Source organism: Melanostigma gelatinosum (genome assembly GCF_949748355.1).
Source record: "Melanostigma gelatinosum genome assembly, chromosome: 1".
NCBI classification, from domain to species: Eukaryota; Metazoa; Chordata; class Actinopteri; order Perciformes; family Zoarcidae; genus Melanostigma; species Melanostigma gelatinosum.
In genome coordinates, this window is record NC_136634.1 from 23,332,709 (window position 1) to 23,350,680 (window position 17,972).

The 17,972-nt window shown below is 43.3% G+C and overlaps 1 protein-coding gene across 1 annotated transcript in view; it reads left to right on the forward strand.

Moving 5' to 3' along the window:
• The window catches only part of ranbp10 (RAN binding protein 10), a 32,635-nt gene extending 29,631 nt beyond the window's left edge, over positions 1 to 3,004 (forward strand). Inside the window, exon 15 of the mRNA XM_079271409.1 lies at positions 1 to 3,004. This exon is cut by the window's left edge and continues 803 nt beyond it. The gene's annotated coding sequence lies outside the window, so the exon portion shown is untranslated.
• Positions 3,005 to 17,972: the final 14,968 nt, after the last annotated feature.

Genomic DNA, 17,972 nt, shown 5'->3' on the forward strand with positions numbered 1-17,972 from the left:
TTAGACACAAGGCCTCTGTAGTGGAGAACACTGCCAGTAACCAGGGGGATAGGTTGATGACAAGGGATTGAAGGAACAGTTCACCCGAAAATAAAAAAAATACTTATTTTTCGTCTTCCCTCTCTAGTGCTATTTATCAATCAAGATTGTTTTGGTTTGAGTTGCTGAGTGTTGGAGAGGAGGACGCCATTACTGTTTACGTCTCGACCACGAGCCCCGTGTAGTTGGCCGGTGTAGTTTGGTTAAAAGTAAATAGTTCCTACGTCAAACTGCTCACAACAAGGTCTGTGCATTATCTTACGTAACTGGGTCAGGATTTCCGGAAAGACACGATGCTTTTGAGGTTTTCCGAATGTATTTTCTCCCCCGCTTTGAGCACCTCAAGCCTGGTGCCTTGTAGTCCCATTATATTGGAGAGAGGACAGATATCGCTAACACTGCAACTCACACGCCAAAACAACCTAGACTGACAAATAGCACTACAGGTAACATGAAATGCAAGGTGTATTTCTGATTTAGGGGTGAACTGGCCCTTTTTAATTGGAAAATAAGAAGTGCTGGAACCTTAGTTCGACTGTAACGACCCCAACATCGACCAATCAGTGAAGTCATTGCAGGTGGCAGCGCTCAGCACCAGCTGCAGCGACAACCTGTTATCACGGTTTGCCAGCGTAAAGAAAATCTGTGTCAAAGGCGGACTAACGAGCACAGTATGTGGACGGCTAGAAGTTAAGTCACCTGAGGATTTCATTATTGCAGTCTTTTTTTGTTGCACACAGCCTGACCTGCTCAGTGCATTTGCTGTCGCAATTCAAATTTCAAACAAACCGATGAAGTCATTTGCAGAACGAGAATGTTTTTTATTTTTTTATTTTATGGTGATAATTGTGAATGTGATAATTAAGTCAGTCTTTAATTTTTCTCGTTTAATGCCAAACCACCTTTTAAAGGTTGTTAAAACCACTTGTGTGTGTTGGAAGAAGGTGTTGTTGTCCCCCACCACACACAGAAGACATAGTCAAGTTTATTCATGTAAGCTTAATTCAAGTTTGTCCCAGAGTGCCTCTCAGTTTGTCCCAAAAATAAGATGGAAACCCCCATCTTTCTATTGATCAGGTTCGCGGCTGGCTGCCGTGAGATTTAACCACATTGCTCCTGATTTGGAGTCCGATCAATGGCAGAAAAACGTCTTATCACTTCTAGGCCTCCAACAGCATGAAATTACAGCTACAGCCTCGTTTTTCAACCGCTGCTTGCTGTCAGTGTATGGAGCCCCAAATTGTTTGATATGAAATGAATAAACAAGACATTGTGAAATCAATGTATGAATGGAGTCACAAAAAAAATTGAAGCAATTCCTTGTGAAATAATTCAATTCCACATGCTGGTCTTGTCGAAGTGCCCGCTTTCAAATGTCGACCAAGTCTCTAGCTTCTCCTCGCAGGCTTAACAACTGCTACTCAAATGTAGCCAGCTAGCTCCTATTAGCCAGTAGATAACTTACCAGCTAGTAGCTAACCAACTAGCTAGTTAGTAAGTTTCAATCAACCAACTAGTTACTGCTGCTCATAAACGAACTGCGCAGTAACCAAGCTTTCTTTTTATTTAGCTTAACAAGGCTACATAGCATATGCTACCTACCTAGCCAACTAACTAGCTAGGTTGGCTTGTGGGCTTGGATTTTATTATGCAGCACCAAAGCAAAGAGCTAGTGTTAGCGGCTAACATTAGCGGGTTCATTCAGAGTGACTTGGGCACTGCTAATGTTCCTCAGAGAACGGCACATCACTCTGGGAAGTGCAAGAGGTCTTTGCCAGCTCGCTCCCGTTGGGCCTGAGTTGGGCTTTGATCATTTATTGACTTGTTTCACAGGTTATTGGCTCTTTTTCTATTTGTTCATTAGGTTATTTAGTTCATAATATCTTGTTTTATTTATTTCATATTTGAGTTTAATATTGAATTATTGATTTTGACATTCTATCATCATGATCAGCTTTCTGTCTCTGTATCTAATCAGATGATTGTTCATTGCAAAATAAAAAAACCGACTCGACACCCTATTTCCAATCCAATAATTGGATGTTGATTGCAACAACTTGTTTTGTTCCATCCCTTAGTTTTATGTGAAACATTGTAACTTTTGTTTTTACACCAGATTTATTTTCTACCAAATAGCACTGACTTACTGTTGTCTGAGTAGTGGCAAGCTGTCACTTTCGGGTGCTTTGTTATGACCTGGCAAATGTCTAAAGGATCCACCCTGAAGTGTATATTTCCATTTATAAGTCTGATGTAGAGAAATATGGAATAATATGTGGGGTTTACTACAGGGTATGTTCACACTTTTTACCAAGCTGGTTTTTATAAAGACCTTCTGCTATAATAGGAACTATTCTATAATAACCACACATACAGCACACTCCACAACATCTGCTTCTACAGCGGTAAAGGACTTCTGTTACACACACACACACACACACATACGAGGAAGAACAACCTCTGTTGCATACCTGTAGGGAACATGTCTCCCAGCTGTCCTTTGTGTTTGAGCCTGGGCTGCGTCTCAGCACTGTTACCACGCACCCGTCCTCTTATCCCTGCATAGATAGACACTGATGTGATCAGTGATTGTTTTAAGGAAAGGAGGGATGTCAGCAGTTTTGGAAATGGACCGCGGGGGCCTCTTGGAGCCACATGGACTTCTTCTGGAGAGGCCGGAGGAATGGATTTAGGCATCGCGGACGAGCTGTGCACAATTGACTTCTATCATGATTTTAATTTCATATTTTGGCTTTTGAGTTTAAACAAAAAAACAAAACAAAAAAAAATTGTGAAATGAGTTAACCTCTACTTAGCATGACTTTTAAAACGATATAAAAAAAAATAGTAAAAATGATAATTGAAAACAAAAAACCATATGTACTGGAAACATGTTTAAAAAAAGAAATATTGTATTGTTTAATTTTGACAGAATTATTTTTATTAAAATACATCCATACGCATATGATTGAGCTACTGTTTTTTTTGGTGTGTTTTTCCCTCCTATAAAGTCGACAATGTGCAAACAAAGATTGCAGAATGTAAAATGTCCATTATTTTATACATCTCCCATTACAGCGCCTTATTGCAGATGTGCAATCACCCGCTCAAAAGCAGCTCACAGCATTCACTATATAAGATGCAAGCAGAAAACACTGGGCAGTTTGCCACAAAATCAGAATTCAACTTTTAAAGTTGTATTGGTGACTTGAGGCTAATGAATGTAGAGATCCTTATTAAACAAGGTTGTTGCAAACGGGACATACAACCTTAAAAAGAAGACTATCTTCAAATGTAAAAGCATGACTTTTAACTGAAAAAATCACTTGTTTCAAGTGAACTTCACTGAAAGTTACTGCTTTCAGTGAGCTCTGGCTGCATCAGCTCATGTTACCCTGCAGTCTTCATTCATCATCATCAAGCTAATTATTAATTGTTATTTAATCTCAATCAATTGACCACAATGAATAGTTTTTATGACATATGAAGGGAAATGTAGACTAAAGGGGTTTTGAATCGTATTGTAGGCCCATAGGTATACATTAAGACTTGAGTAACACTTGAGTATAATACAACAGTTTACTGTATGTTCAAAGAGTCTGCCTGTTATAGTGCAACAAAACAGCAGACATCTTGTTTTTTGATTCCACCAAAGGTGTTCACAGCAGCTTGTTTATTGTTGTGTGCATCAGGCATTGGAGGTCATCTATTATTGCGTGTGTGGTGTGTTTCTGTTATATAGTCATTGGACAGCAGAGGGCAGAAGGAGGTTGGGGAATACAGAACCACCATTGCACTGAGAGGCATCCTCGCATGACAATGAACTGTTTTTCATTCACTCTGTTCATGTTACACATTTTTAGATAAAGATTATACATACAGTACTATACTGAGGTTTCTTCTTATCACTGCCTTTTCTCAGTTTACACATTTTCACTAACTGGGCCTCATATCCCACGTGTATAATGATACACGATATGTGCAACTTTCAAACCAAATGTTTGATCAAGAGGAATCATTGCACATTAATGTTCAACATTGAGTTGTAGTGTAATTCCCCGCTTTACAGAAGCACTAATCTGAAAAGTGGAATGTATAATTTAAAGGTGTAAGGAATTCTCTGTTAACTATACGTCTGTAAGTAAAACAGTTTTGATATCAATCTTTGGTTGGAAGCAAATAGAATATTTAGTGACGAACTGTTCCGAAAGCTGAGATATGCAGCTTATAAAACATAATTTGACAAATTTCTTCAAGGAAACATTGAGCTTGCCTTCATTGAGGTTGAAGGCAAATACAGAAGCTCTCTGATGTAAATCTGCAGAATGTGAGGTTTGGGAAAATCAAGCTATAAAAGTTAATCACACTTCTGATGATAGCTATAGAGACTGTCGCCTCACTGCACAAAGTACATTTGTTTTTTTTCCACCCTATCAGTCATGACGCCCATGAGTCTCTCTGTGAAAATGTTCAACCTGTATCTACTTAGATTAGAGCAGTAGGTCATCTCCATTAACAGATATGACAGATATAACGGATATTGGCATATGAATGCAGAATTTAACAGGACAAGATTTTGGGATCAGAAGTTCTGCTCTAGTCCGAGCAGTATTGACCAATCACATTCGAGCAAGCTTTGTTTGAACGCACATAAGTAGTCCGTGAGGAGAGCAAAAGAGGCAGAACACATTGGCCGAAACGCTATGGCTGTCGCCTGACAACGATTTAGCTTTTTATTAGCTTTTGTAGACGTCATCTAATCTCACAACTCCTACATTCCCGTGTTTCAAGTGGCTAATGGGACTGTAAACTATGACCGGCACAGGAAGTCATGGCCGGGGTAGCAGCTGGCTTCACCGGAACCCCCAAAATATTGGCCTCGGCCCCAGAGGCTAAGTCGCCGCAAGACCGAAAGTCAATGGATTCCGAGGTTGAGATGCAGGTTGTTCAGCTTGAGCTGGAGAGAAAACTATTTCAGAAAAGGATATGAAGAGTATGACATGTACATTAATGGAAATGCAGCAGTGTATTAAAAAAAAAAAAAAAAGGACCAAAAACAGAGCCTTGTGGGACACCACATGCTGTCGATCAATACTGTCCGACAGCATCAGTTGTTTCAGCAAGTGCCCCAAAACAACATATATTAATGTTGAAAGTGACAAAGCCTGTAGAAGACTTTAGAATTGAAAGGTGCCCTACATGGGATTCAGAGCATTAATACAGCAGCAAACAACTATTTGCTATATAAAGATATAGTGGAGTGATACCTGAGCAGAGAATGAAGTCGCTTTACCTCTGTGTATGTTCTCCGAGCTTCTCCTTGCTTTGTTTCCATAGCCGAGCCGACCGCACGTGCTTTTAGTGCTTGTGAGCGTGCCCTGATGGCTAGCTCATGGCCGTTGTCCAAAATGCTCTCCTACAATACAGCTGATGACGTCGCTGAAGCGTACCACTCACCCTCCAGTTCCCACCTATACGTAAACACTGTTAGCTCTGTCAGCACTTTTGCCGTTAGCTGCTAGCCGTAGGCTCAGCCGCCACCATGTTAAGAGCCGTCAAGAGGCAATAGATAAGAAGAAAGAAAGAAACATTACTTTATCAGTCCCACAGTGCGGAAATTATTCTCTGCATTTGACCCATCCCTGTATATATAGGGAGCACCCGGGGAGCAGTTAGGGGTTCAGTGTCTTGCTCAGGGACACTTCGACACAGGACACGGTGCAGCCAAGGATCGAGCCGGTGACCTTTCGGTTGGCGGACAACCCTCTCTACCCAGTAAACCACGGTCGCCCCCCTCCCGATCGCATATAAAAGCCCCTTTGAGACCCAAAACCCAAACCACGATCTTTCCCGAAAGCTAACGCAGGTTGTTGTTGTGCCTAAGCAAACCTTGACCGTTGTCACGTCATAAAATAATTATATTTTCACAGTGATTTGTAACCGTTTTGGAAGGCACGGACAAACAATGTTGTCCTACCGATATGGGCGTCAGATCTGAATTATCGTGTCGTTCCAGCGGGTAGGGCGAGGATTTGTCGCTTAGTTTGGAGGACTTGTTGATCAATCGGATGCGAGTGTATTTCCAGCTAAAGTAGGTTGTCTGTCAAGTATGTGATGTAATTGTGGTACAGCAGGAGGCTCAGTAAAAAGCAAGATCAAAATGATATTTTTCTATCCTAACCACCATTGTAATGATATGAGAAAAAGTGGATTTTTACCAGAAAGCTGTTGAATCGATAACTATATCTAAATATATCACTACAGCTTAAACCCCATGGCTCGTATTTTTATTGACTCTTAATGCTAAAAATGCCTTTATTGAAAAAAAGAAAAAAAAGGCAACCCCCGTAGAGCAGTATTTCAGTTTTAAAAACAATTTGTACTGCTGCTGGTCTCCAAATAAACTGTTGCTTATTTGTCTTGGCTTTCCATCCTGAAAAGGAGGTGCTGTTCCCGCTTTGACAACTTAATCCATGTTTATTATAACACATGCCAGCAGTCTGTCTCTTCTGAAGCTAGAGGGATCTTCAAATATTTAACTGAGCTTCAATACCACGCCGAGCTTCACTTTAAATGAGAAAACAATTATTTTGTCATCGTCAAATAACTCATGGTGGCATTTGATGAAAAAAAAAAAGCTATCTGTATTGTCTGTACTCCCCTCACATGCAACATGGGCAATGCTATTCACATAGCTCCTTTCTTTATCAGTAAAATCAATGAGCTCCACAGTAAAATGGATACAATAAGTGTCATTCATCTACATCAGGGGTGCCCACACTTTTTCGGCTTGCGAGCTACTTTAAAAATGACCAAGTCAAAATGATCTACCTACATTAAAAATGCTGAATATCTATTTATATATATATATATACATATATTCTGTATATTTTTGGTCGTTCCCTTACTCTGATGACTTGCACTGAATGGGATTGGCCAGAGTTGCATAGTCCTGACAGTAGCTGCTGGTAGCCGCCTCAAGCAGACTTCAAATGATCATCAGTCATGGTGGAACGGTGTATGGACTTAATGTTCTTCATGTATGAAAAGGCTGACTCACATAAATGAGTAGAGCCGAATAATTCAGTCAAAAAGGGATCACATTTCCTCATGTTTGGGTACTTTTCCTCTGTGAGAAAACTGTCCATGAGCCCTGGACTTCAGCTGCAGTGTCAAAATCTCATCCTCCACTCCAGACGAGTTCAGGTGAAACAATGTTGCAATTTTTGATGCGAGTGAATCAACCTCAATATCTTCCCGAAATGTGCAGCACATAAGTGTAGCAACTGGCTCGAGTAAAGCAAAGTCTGGAAAGCGTTTGTCAAACCCTGACAGACACTTGTCAATCTGCTCTGTGTAGCGCGCACTGTCAAGTTACGCACACGCCTTCCGTTGCGTCTCCAGTTCTGACGCAAGGTTTTGGACGTTTCCCAAATCATGGCGCTGCAGATGTAGCTTCTTTAGTGGAAATAAATTGGAAGGCTGACTAATTAGCTCGCCGGAGTTTTGCAGTAGCTCGCGCGGTTGACCGCGCATACGTGGTGACCCGTGTGTTCGAAAATCAAGTGGCAAATGCCATGAGGACGTCTAACTTTTTTTGAATGGCATGCGATCTACTCGCACTACCTCCGCGATCGACCGGTCGATCGCGATCGACGTATTGGGCACCCCTGATCTACATCATTCTGCAAGAAATCAACACAGTAATTAAATGTGTTTTTCACTGGACCTTAGGCTGTTTGTGATCAGGCTGGTTAACAAGGAGAGGAGTGGGTGAATGTGCCCGTCGGTGTACAGGGCTGGGTGTCCTTGTAACCCTGGTAAATAGAATGGAGTGGAAACATGTAAACAAGTGCAATTTGCTGAGCTTCTTTCAATCTCTTCCACCACACTGACCTGCAGCCACAATGTGAACAACATTTGGCTGTAGGTTTGATGTTCACAATTTGGTTGAAATCAGTATAAGATGATGCAAAACATCTACATAGCATCTAATGAAGACTTGGAACAAGCTCATACATGAAATATATGGTTGTGAAAAGACCGTCAGACTGTGTGAATGAGATTTTTCCAACCTTGAAGTTAAAGGTGCAATAATACTCAAGAATTCAACCAAAGTGGACGTAGTCGTCATGATGTCATCCATTGGTTTGGGGAATGTAGTTTTAAAGCCTTGAGTTCAGCGTTTCAACCGCCGCCATCTTGTGTTATTGCAACCAGTGAGCAGAGGTGGTGACCATTTTTACACTGAGGAGTGACATAGGGACGGCGTATACGGCTCTGGGAGCGACAGCGACCTGTCAATCACCGTGTAGCCCCGCCCATAAGCATACCCTGCTTTATGGTCTGTTTGACTCTAAATGGACCATCATTTACTAAATGAACATCGTGCTGTGTTGAAGAAGACTTAAAACCAGCGAGACCATAAACTCATGTTTACAATGTTTACTGAGGTAATAAATCAAGTGAGAAGTATTGTTTAGAATTTATATTATATTATTAAAGTATTAGAGTACTCATTACTTTATATTAGCCATATATTATTATTATATTACATATTTGTATATCAATATCATTAAATTGGAACGAAGTTGCTTCTATGTAGTTAAAACTACTTTCGTCATATTGCTGTAGCAATGTAGTATACCACTAACTGAGGCTGTATGCTCTGTGTACATTTTGTAGTTTCTTTATGGGATTAAATCCAAAGTGGCAGAAAAGACTTTCGTCTACATGTCCAATCAGAATGTACACAGAGGTCTCTCAAAGTACAAGCAAGGTTACAAGGCAGGACGGGCCGGGGCTAGCCGGTTAGCATGCTCATGCCACTAGATATGCAGTGTCTGACATAACGGCAACACTGTGACCTCTTTCCCTTCTGTTGATAACGTCAGTTCATTTCTTTGATGTTTTAAACCAGAATTCTGTTCAGCTCTTACACATTGCACCTCGATGGGGAAATAAAAGGCTCAAAACTGGATGTGGAGATGTTCAAAAACAGCCCCGGACACCGGAAACTACAACTCCCAGTCGAGTGACACAGAAATACCCGCCGTTCGTGGTTCAAACGCTTGCTTGAAAATTCCACTGCCAGCGTTGTCGAGAGCCGAGCCCATAGTCACGCTCGAGGTGAGAGTAGTGGGCCGCCTCTGTCAGCGTTTGTGGCCGATGAGTTTCCTACATCGCATATTACGCCCTCGAGGCCCGTAGACATCCCTGCGGCGCTGCGAGACCTCTGGCCATCCAGAACCGGGATTGGAACGTTCAGCGTGGTTGCTATGGTACACGTTCGTCACCGTGGCAACATGCTACAGCGTTCTCAGAGGTGGGGTGTGTGTAAATAACGCAACACCCACTCTTATTGCCCAATCGCTGTGATGCATATTCATGGTCACATGCGAGTCAATAGGGACGTGTTTTATTAGTCTACCCACCCACCCAGCCTTCCATCCAGCCTTCAATCCTTGTTGGCTTGACTAAATAGTAATTACTCTGAGGCCAGCTGAAGGATGCAGCACCCGCCTGCTCTCAGCTAGATTGTAATGGGTTCGTAAGCGCTGCTGATTGAATTGATTGCCACAGTTGGAGTCAGTCTGACATGTACAATGGGGTGGGATATGCAGAGCGCAGAACATTAATCAGCTCACACGAACCGGTCACAGGCTCTCAGTTTATTGCAGGTGCAGTTGAAAATGTATAGTTACAAGTCAAATGCAAAAAAAAAAAAAAAAAGGACAGCAAAGACAGAGACTGTATTCCTTTTTTTCCCTTCATTGGGTCGGACGGATGTGCCGCGTTGTTGCCTCGCAGTTCTGTCGTCTCCACACCAGCACCGCATGTTCAGCTTAACGTTTGCTTTTATTTTTTCTAACGTGCAGTTTTTGCACATATATTGTCTTTACGCAAGAACACACAGACACAAATAGACGCATTCAGAAGCTACAGGAGATGGTTTACAGTACTTACCTTTTCAAGAACATGATGTCCAAGAGACGCTTATTTGAGGGTTCCACCTGCAGGGCCATGCACAAGTACTTTAGGGGTCAAGGGTCAAGATTAAAAGGGAAAGGTGGGTTGCACTATTTAAAAAAATAAAATAAAATCATTAAAATGGAATGAAATGTAATCATATCAACCCCCTTTTTTTAAACATCTTCGGCTGGCATTTATTCTTGTACAGCCTCTAAATGTTTTTGGGTTGGACTGTTTGTGAGCATATTTAGCTTCCAGGAGCAAGTGGAGATCCAGGGGGAGCTGATTATCATTGAAGCCATACGGACGCTGGAGGTCCAAACAGAATACAACGGAGGGGCCGGACGGCGGTGCGGGCGTGACTCGCTGAGGTAGACTGGGACTTGTTGTCAAGAACGTGAACGCACAACAACAAAATCACTAGTCTTCCACAGCGTGTCGCACTGTTCCAAGTCAAAAGTGCATGTGCAAAAATAACATTTCATTTTCGTGTTTGGTCATTTGCACGACCCATCCCTCGTGGAATTATTCAGACAGTAATACACAACAAGCCAAACAGTGGACGCACCAACGTCACTCAATCCATATGAAACAGTCTGAGGAACAAATGCAATGTAATAATAATAATAATACATATCGTCATTATACTTTACATGTAAAGAGAGGACGCTACAAATCTCACTTACGGTTAATCACATCATAACAGATTATGCAGAGAATCTAAATGTGTCTATGAGTCACTTTGTGATTCATGACCGTATTGGTTCATCACATAAACATGGTAAATGTGGTAAACATGGTAAACATGGAGGGACATTAAGGCACTTTGGGTTTGCATGTGTTGGTGCAAACAGGAAACATACAGCCTGGGAGCTGTTAATAACGCAGCGAGAACACTATCACACAAGTCTCACTGTGGCTTCTCCACTGTGGACGCAGCTCTGCTATAAGCTAGGCTAGAGCGCGGAGAGAGATCTAACACACACACACACACACACACACACACACACACACACAGAGCTGAGCAGAAAGTTGTGACAGAGCGGCTGCTGTAATAACAGAAGAGTAAAAGGACACTCGCGTAATCTCCTCGTATTGGCTCTCTAAAGCACTGCCAATAAAGTTGGATCTCTGCAGGATAAGGAAGAGGGGAGCAGAGGAGAGGAAAGTGAAAAAGGTAAGGTCAAAAAGTTGCTGAAATGAAAGTGGGAATAAAACAAAACAACATGAGAAGCAAAAAAGGTGAAGTTTCATAAAGGACAAAGGAAGGAAAGCAAAGTGCAAATGAGTATGAATAAAGCAGCGGGGTAACTGTTTTCATGTTCAGCAGTTGTTCTGTTTTTCAAGTCAAACCTCACAACACTTATTTGTGCCGGTTGTGTTATGAATGACAAATATCCTGTAAATGACTGATAATGGCTTGTTTAGCTGTAGCCCACCTACAGCGCCTCTGTTCCATCTTATTTCCTGTTAATATCGCTGGCCTCAGCCTCGCTGACCCCTCAGCTGTTCTTCTATTTCTATTAATCTTTAATGGCGGGTAAGCGGCCCGGCGCCACACACCGACCCGCGTGGCTTTCCCGCCTCATTATTGTCCTGGAGGAGAAAAAAAAGGGAACAACAACAAATACCACTCGCTTGCCTGAAACGTATCGAGGATGTGGACTTTCTATGATGTTTGTAATACTTCTCCATTAACGGTTTTGTCCGCTCCGAGCCGCTTCGAGCCTCCATTGAATTATTTTAATTACAGGACAAGGACAAGATGTGGCTTCTCGTCTAATGGCGGCCATCTTCCTCGGGCTGATGGTTTTACAGCGATGGCGCACAGCTGAGGCACCGCCGCCGCAGAGAGCAATAAAGTTACCAATTTGGAGTGGTTTTTTGTCATCCTTTTTCTTTCTTTTTTTACCTCGTCTGTCAGGTCAATCTCATGTAGCCCACACACACACACACACACACACACACACACACACACACACACACACACTGCTTGCTGATCTCAACAAAGGTCTGTGACATTTGGAGGTAGATCAAATGACCGGCAGGGTTGTGGAGGGTTTTACTGCTCGAGGCGACAAGAGCTCTTAAGACCTGAAACACACACACACACTCACTCACAATCACACACATCCACGTCTCTTTGGGACCTCAATACCTACTTCAATACCTTTCTATTCATATCCCTGCTCTCTGGGTGCTCTGCGGAGCCTTTCAGGTCCTCGATGGCGTCGCGGCACTACAGGACCCAATCAAATCTCAGTCTAAAGCCCATTAAGAAGCTGGACCCATTTAAAAATCGTATATTTTGCTTCTGCTGGATGAAAACTTTATCTCAAAGAAGCACTCATTCCTATTTTACCCATGACATGGATGATTGACGTCTGAAATCACAGGACATGGGTAAATGGATTCCACTGGTTTGCATGTTGAAATATACTGTCAAGGATTGTGGGAGGTGTAGTATGAGAAACAACAAAACAAAAGCACGTGATTAATGTAGAATCACAGCTTTCCCCAAGAACAACACTGTTTTCTCAACCCCCTGAAAAACAAGTGGTAAATCCTTGAGTTCTTTCTTTTAATTGATTTTCACATACTAGGTGCTAACGAGCCGAGGCTTTGGTGTTTCTGCTCTGCACTTCCGCGGATCATTCGTCAGCCGAAGAGTGCGCGCAGCTCTTCTTTGCATTATGGGGGTTTATGGTATCTCACTCTGGTGCGACAGTATTTATCTTACAGCCAACAAATCCCGCTGCAACACCACAACCAATTATCAAGTTTTGTCCGTGTGGCCAAACCCTGATGTGTCTCCTTCCTCTGTGCCGTAGAGCTGCCGTGTCTACAAAAACGATTAAAAAAAACACATCAGTGAGCCACTGGGTGACACGGCTCTGAGAACAAACAGGCTTTGGGGTTTGTGCCACAGGCGCGGGAGCAAAGTCAGAAAATACTGAGAGAAAGAATAACGCCGTGTTGGTTTTAGTCTTTTGGGGTTTGCTGTCTCATGTATTTGAGATTTGACTCCCCCTTCGCTGGTTGTTGTTGCTTCGTATTGAGAATTTGATGCCAGGCGGATCAACATGCATGAAACGCTGTCTAATGGCATTCTTTCACATGGCTGTCTACACGGGGTGTATTAGACGAACCAAATGTAAAAGCTTTCGTTAAGTTGCTCCTTTTTGTTGTCAAAATATATACGACACTGTGCAGCCTCCCTGACATTTACTTTCATGAGAATGTCACAGGTTGTTTCCATGAATACCTGATAGAGTTGTAATAAAGTCATTCTGTTCTCCACGAAGAGACAAATAAGGGACTGTATAAAAATGAGTGGCATGGGGCGAGGAGCTGACAGCACATAATTGGAAAAAAAATGATTTAATCGTGTACGCCCAAACCTCAACATCTTTATGGAACAATAATGAAGCCATCAATGCAGGAAGTGGCGCTAAAAAGGGCCACATTTTTATGGCAAACATCACAAAATGTTGAATATTTCTCCCACTTTATATTTTTTGGGCAACAGTAAGTTACTGGTTGTTACCCACACTGACCCTGGGCACAAGCAGCAGCTCTGAATGTACTGAGGGACTCGTATTTACTTCATGTGTCGGAAACCAGAGCATGCGTAACCAACCCACGCAAAAGTGGGGAGAACATGCCAACTCCACACGGAAAGGCCCCGCCCAAGAACGGGGCTCCAACCCTGAACCGTGTTGCTGTGAGGTGACAGTGCTATCCACTGCAAAATAAAATAAATGAATAAAAGACCAGCACCTGCTCTCTCAGAAACCCCATCTCCCCTTCCTTTAGCCCCCAAAAAAAAAGTACTTTTCAGACCCTCCCGTCCCCAACTAAACCCGCTGCTGCACATTTAGACATCCTCATCTCGCGGTGAGCTCGTGCAGCCTCCGCAATGCACCACGTCACGTCTGTAGCTTTTCTGCCGTTCCGCCGAGTTTCTGTCTTTACAATGCGCTCATCAGAGGCTGCTGTCACAGCCAACAATGCTCAGAATGACAGCTGCCTTCGCTGGCCCGCACCGCCGCCAAGTTTAAGTTACGGCCGCCATTGATTCTCTATGGGGGCGCTGCCTGCCTGGGTTAGCACACACAATGCCAGGGCGACAATGTGGCTCATTGTCCAGGTCACAGCGCTGAGCAGGAGAGTGACAGCGTACGGCGGGCTATGAGTTCATTAGACTTGCACTGCTCTCCTTTCTTTCTCTCTCTCTCTCTGCCTGGAGAGGTGTACCCTTCTCGGTACTCATTAACGTCCAGTATGAGCCACTGAGTTACAGGTGTTAGCCGAGGAACATTGAAGGTCGCCACATGAGGACATGCCGCCCTGGTTAAACCACACGCGCACACACAGAATGACACATTACAAATTAGCTCCACGCCCGCTCTGCCTCTAATTCGCACATTAAAAAAGCATATTAAGAAATAATGGGCTCCCCACAGTTCAGATAACTTACTGGCCCTGGTTATCTCCGTCTCTCTGTCTTTCTGGAGGACTCAGGTCTCCGCACGTACTCAGACTTTGTGCGGGAGAAAAAGGCGCGGAGGGCGAGAGTTTTGGACTATTATCCTCCCGGCCCTGGTCCAACAATTATGGGCAGCCTGCTGAATACTTCTATGTCATTAGAGCGGGATAAATTGTGCTCTTCACTTTGGGATGAAGGTCCTTTCACTCAGAGCCAAAGACAGAAATAACGGGGGAAGACAGCGGGGAAGACAGCGGTGTTCAGGGACGGCAGGCTTTCATTTCTCTTCTGGTGATGTTCTGTATTAGACTAATGTTCAATTTGGTTGTCAAGGCCAGTTAGTGAAATGTAATTCTTATGGTGGGGGTGGGGGGTCCTTTTATTTTTGATCATATTCCATCATATCCGAAATGAATAACTTCCCTTTACATGCATGGACGGGGGGGGGGGGGGGGGGGGTGGACAAATCAACAGGTCTCAAGAAAAGCCCATTATTGCGCGTACACCCTGTGTGTCACATATGTCAACGCCGCCGGCTCGCTCTCCTGCCCCCACCGGCTCTTGCTTTTAAAAAAATTAAGTGAATTGATGAATCGTTATCGTGGACGAAATGCACTGAAATAGCAACACCTTGAAAGAAATGTTTCGTTTTGTTATCGATGGGTGAAATGTGATGACGAGCCTTGGTGATTACAAAGAAAAGGGAAGGCCTTTCTGTTCACTTTCACTTTGCGGCGCGTGTTGTGAACATCTGGCGACTTAATGAGCGACGATGCAAAGATTCGACTGCATTCCGGGGCCTTACAATGTATTGTTTGAGCTGAGCGGTTAAAAAGGGCCCGACAGATGGCTCATGATTTGCTGTCTCTCTGCAGCCGTTGTTGTACAAACCAGAGCTAAATCTTCTTTTAATGTTATGTTACAGAAAGCAATATGGAAAAGAATCTGTGGACTTGAGGAGGAGTCCCTAATTTATGGAAACAGTGAGGCGTACAGCCTCTCCTCTTGTGTCCTTTCACTTCCCCCTTCTTCCCTTTTCTTTCCATTCCCTCTTGACTCCTTGCCTTCCCCTCCCTTTTTTTGTCCTCTCCTTCCACTCTATTTTCTCTCTTTTCCGTCCTCCCCCTTTAACAGCCCCCGCCCCTCTCTCTCACCTCATCCACAGTTCCGGTCCTCCCACGTTTTGCTCCACCTGCAGCCGATCGATTGATTTTGTGCTCGTGAATTTAGAGCCGCGGGGAGCTCTGGGGGATTGGGGGGTTAATGACCACTGAGCGGAAGTGAGCAGAGCCGGACGTGGCCTCTTCCTGCACAGCGTGGCAGTCATTTCATCACCTGGGTCACTTGTCTAACAATCACCACCTCCACCCGTGGTCTTCTCCACTCCTCCTCCTCCTCTCTCTATATATATATATATTTTTTTTTTACCCTGTCTTTCTCTCATTTTCTCTCTCGACCTCCAGGGTCTCTCTAAATACCACGCAGGGCTGCACACAGAGCGATGGCGGCCCATCAAGGGTCGCTGTAGGCTGATCATTAGCAGCAACCCGCGGTTAACTTAGATTAGCCCGCAGAGTGGTCAGGTGGGCTTCGCGGCTCTCAGACTCACAGTTAGTTTTTTTTGAGCCGGAGACTCACACGCGGAGCGGCCGTTAATTGGACGCGGAAGATTCTAACTTTTAGGTTTCATTTCTGTATCCCTCAGACTCCGCAGAGGCTCTCGGGTGGGATGTTGTTCCTGAACGATTGATGGCGAGATGATGATGATTGCAACGAAATAGAACAGCTGCATTGACTGCAAGCACCCTGCCGGTTGGTCAATTTCAGTTTTGTTGGAGAACCAGTCAGTCGGGATGTTGTGAAGCTGCAACTAATCCTGATTGACCCGACAGACTCTTTCTACATACTTTGACTGCTATCATTGTTCATACTGAGTCAGTGAAAATGTCACTGAGCATGATGGCAGTTGATGAGGAGGTGGGCAAAATGGCATGATGGGGAAATGGAGACGAGAAATGGAGGGCGAGACAGAAGAATAAAAGAAAATACAAATAAAAACAAGGAGAGGGAATGCAAGCAGACAACTCTGGGATTATCAACAGTGGTGAATGATTGTCGGTAAAGTCTCTCTCTCTCTCTCTCTCCCTCCCTCCTACGGTGGCCCTGATGGGACACAACCTTTCATTTGCTCATTGCGGTAATTGGTGTATGTGAGGGGGAGGGAGGTACATGTGTTCGGCTCCCCCTCTGCGTCTGTCAGAGAATTAGAAAATGGAATTCTCTGAAGAGCAGTGTGCGTCTGTCTCCCTCATTTTCATTATTCGCCCCGGCGACAGCACAGATTTCTCTGTCCTCCGGCCACCAGCATACATTATGATTTGCTATTCCAGAGATAATTTCTATTATGATTCATTTTCGCAAAAATACATTTCAACAAATTGATGTTAAATTAAAAGGTTCAGCAATTAAGTCTTTTTGTGTGTGCGTGTGTGTCACTACAGTTCCTTCTCAGCTGGGATGAAAATAATAAATGATACCATCTCTTTACAGCTGAAAACAGCCTTCAAATTGATTTACTAATTAATTTGCCCTATGGAATGAGCTAAAAGGGAAATACATGTTTTCCTCAAGTATATTCAAGCCACATTTTCCCTTTTTTTATACCTGACAGCACGGTGGCCTTATTCAAAAATCAACTTTTCTTTTTTAAAGCTGCATTTTAAGACCGCATATTTTTTTTCTTTTGCTAATTTGATTACCTCCTTAAACACTGTCGTGGCTCCATAATGCAATACGTAGTAAAAATGGTTATTTCATGAGTCGAATACTTGGCTGTTATATATCCTTGCCAAGAAGAAGTCGCCACAGAAACATTGAAGTTGAGGAGGAAAAAAAAATGGGCATGAAGTTTTCAGACTCTTAAGCCAAACTATGTGATAAATGCACAAGATGCTAAATCTCAAACTGATGCCTTTTTATTTTCCACCACTGTCAGACATGAAACACATACAGGCCTTCTGCCCTCTAGGTTTGGAAAATCTAAAGGGCAATAGTCATGTTTCCTGCGGACACTTTCACAAATGAGTCCATTCGATACGGTCATAAATCGAAGAGTCATACTCGGGAACGCTCTCGTGCATTCTGTTTGTTCTCTTCAGAGACACAAAGAGAGGGACGTGCTTTTTTTTTGTTTGTGGCGGTGAAACATTCAGTGGAAACAAGGTCTTAATGGTGAGAAATAATAGCACTCACAGCCCCATGCTGTGCTGGCATCATGTAGCCTTGTTTAGCGGTAATTACAAGGGCTCATGCTTGAGAGATGCAAGAGATCCGTGTCAGGGTGGCTATAAATTCCCCCTGTGCGACGGAAGGGATGAAACGCAGAGCACAGAGCGCAGCCGTCTACAATAACCAGGGGGCAAAAAAAAAATGCGTCTTTGAAACAACATTGGACATAAAAATAAATATTCAA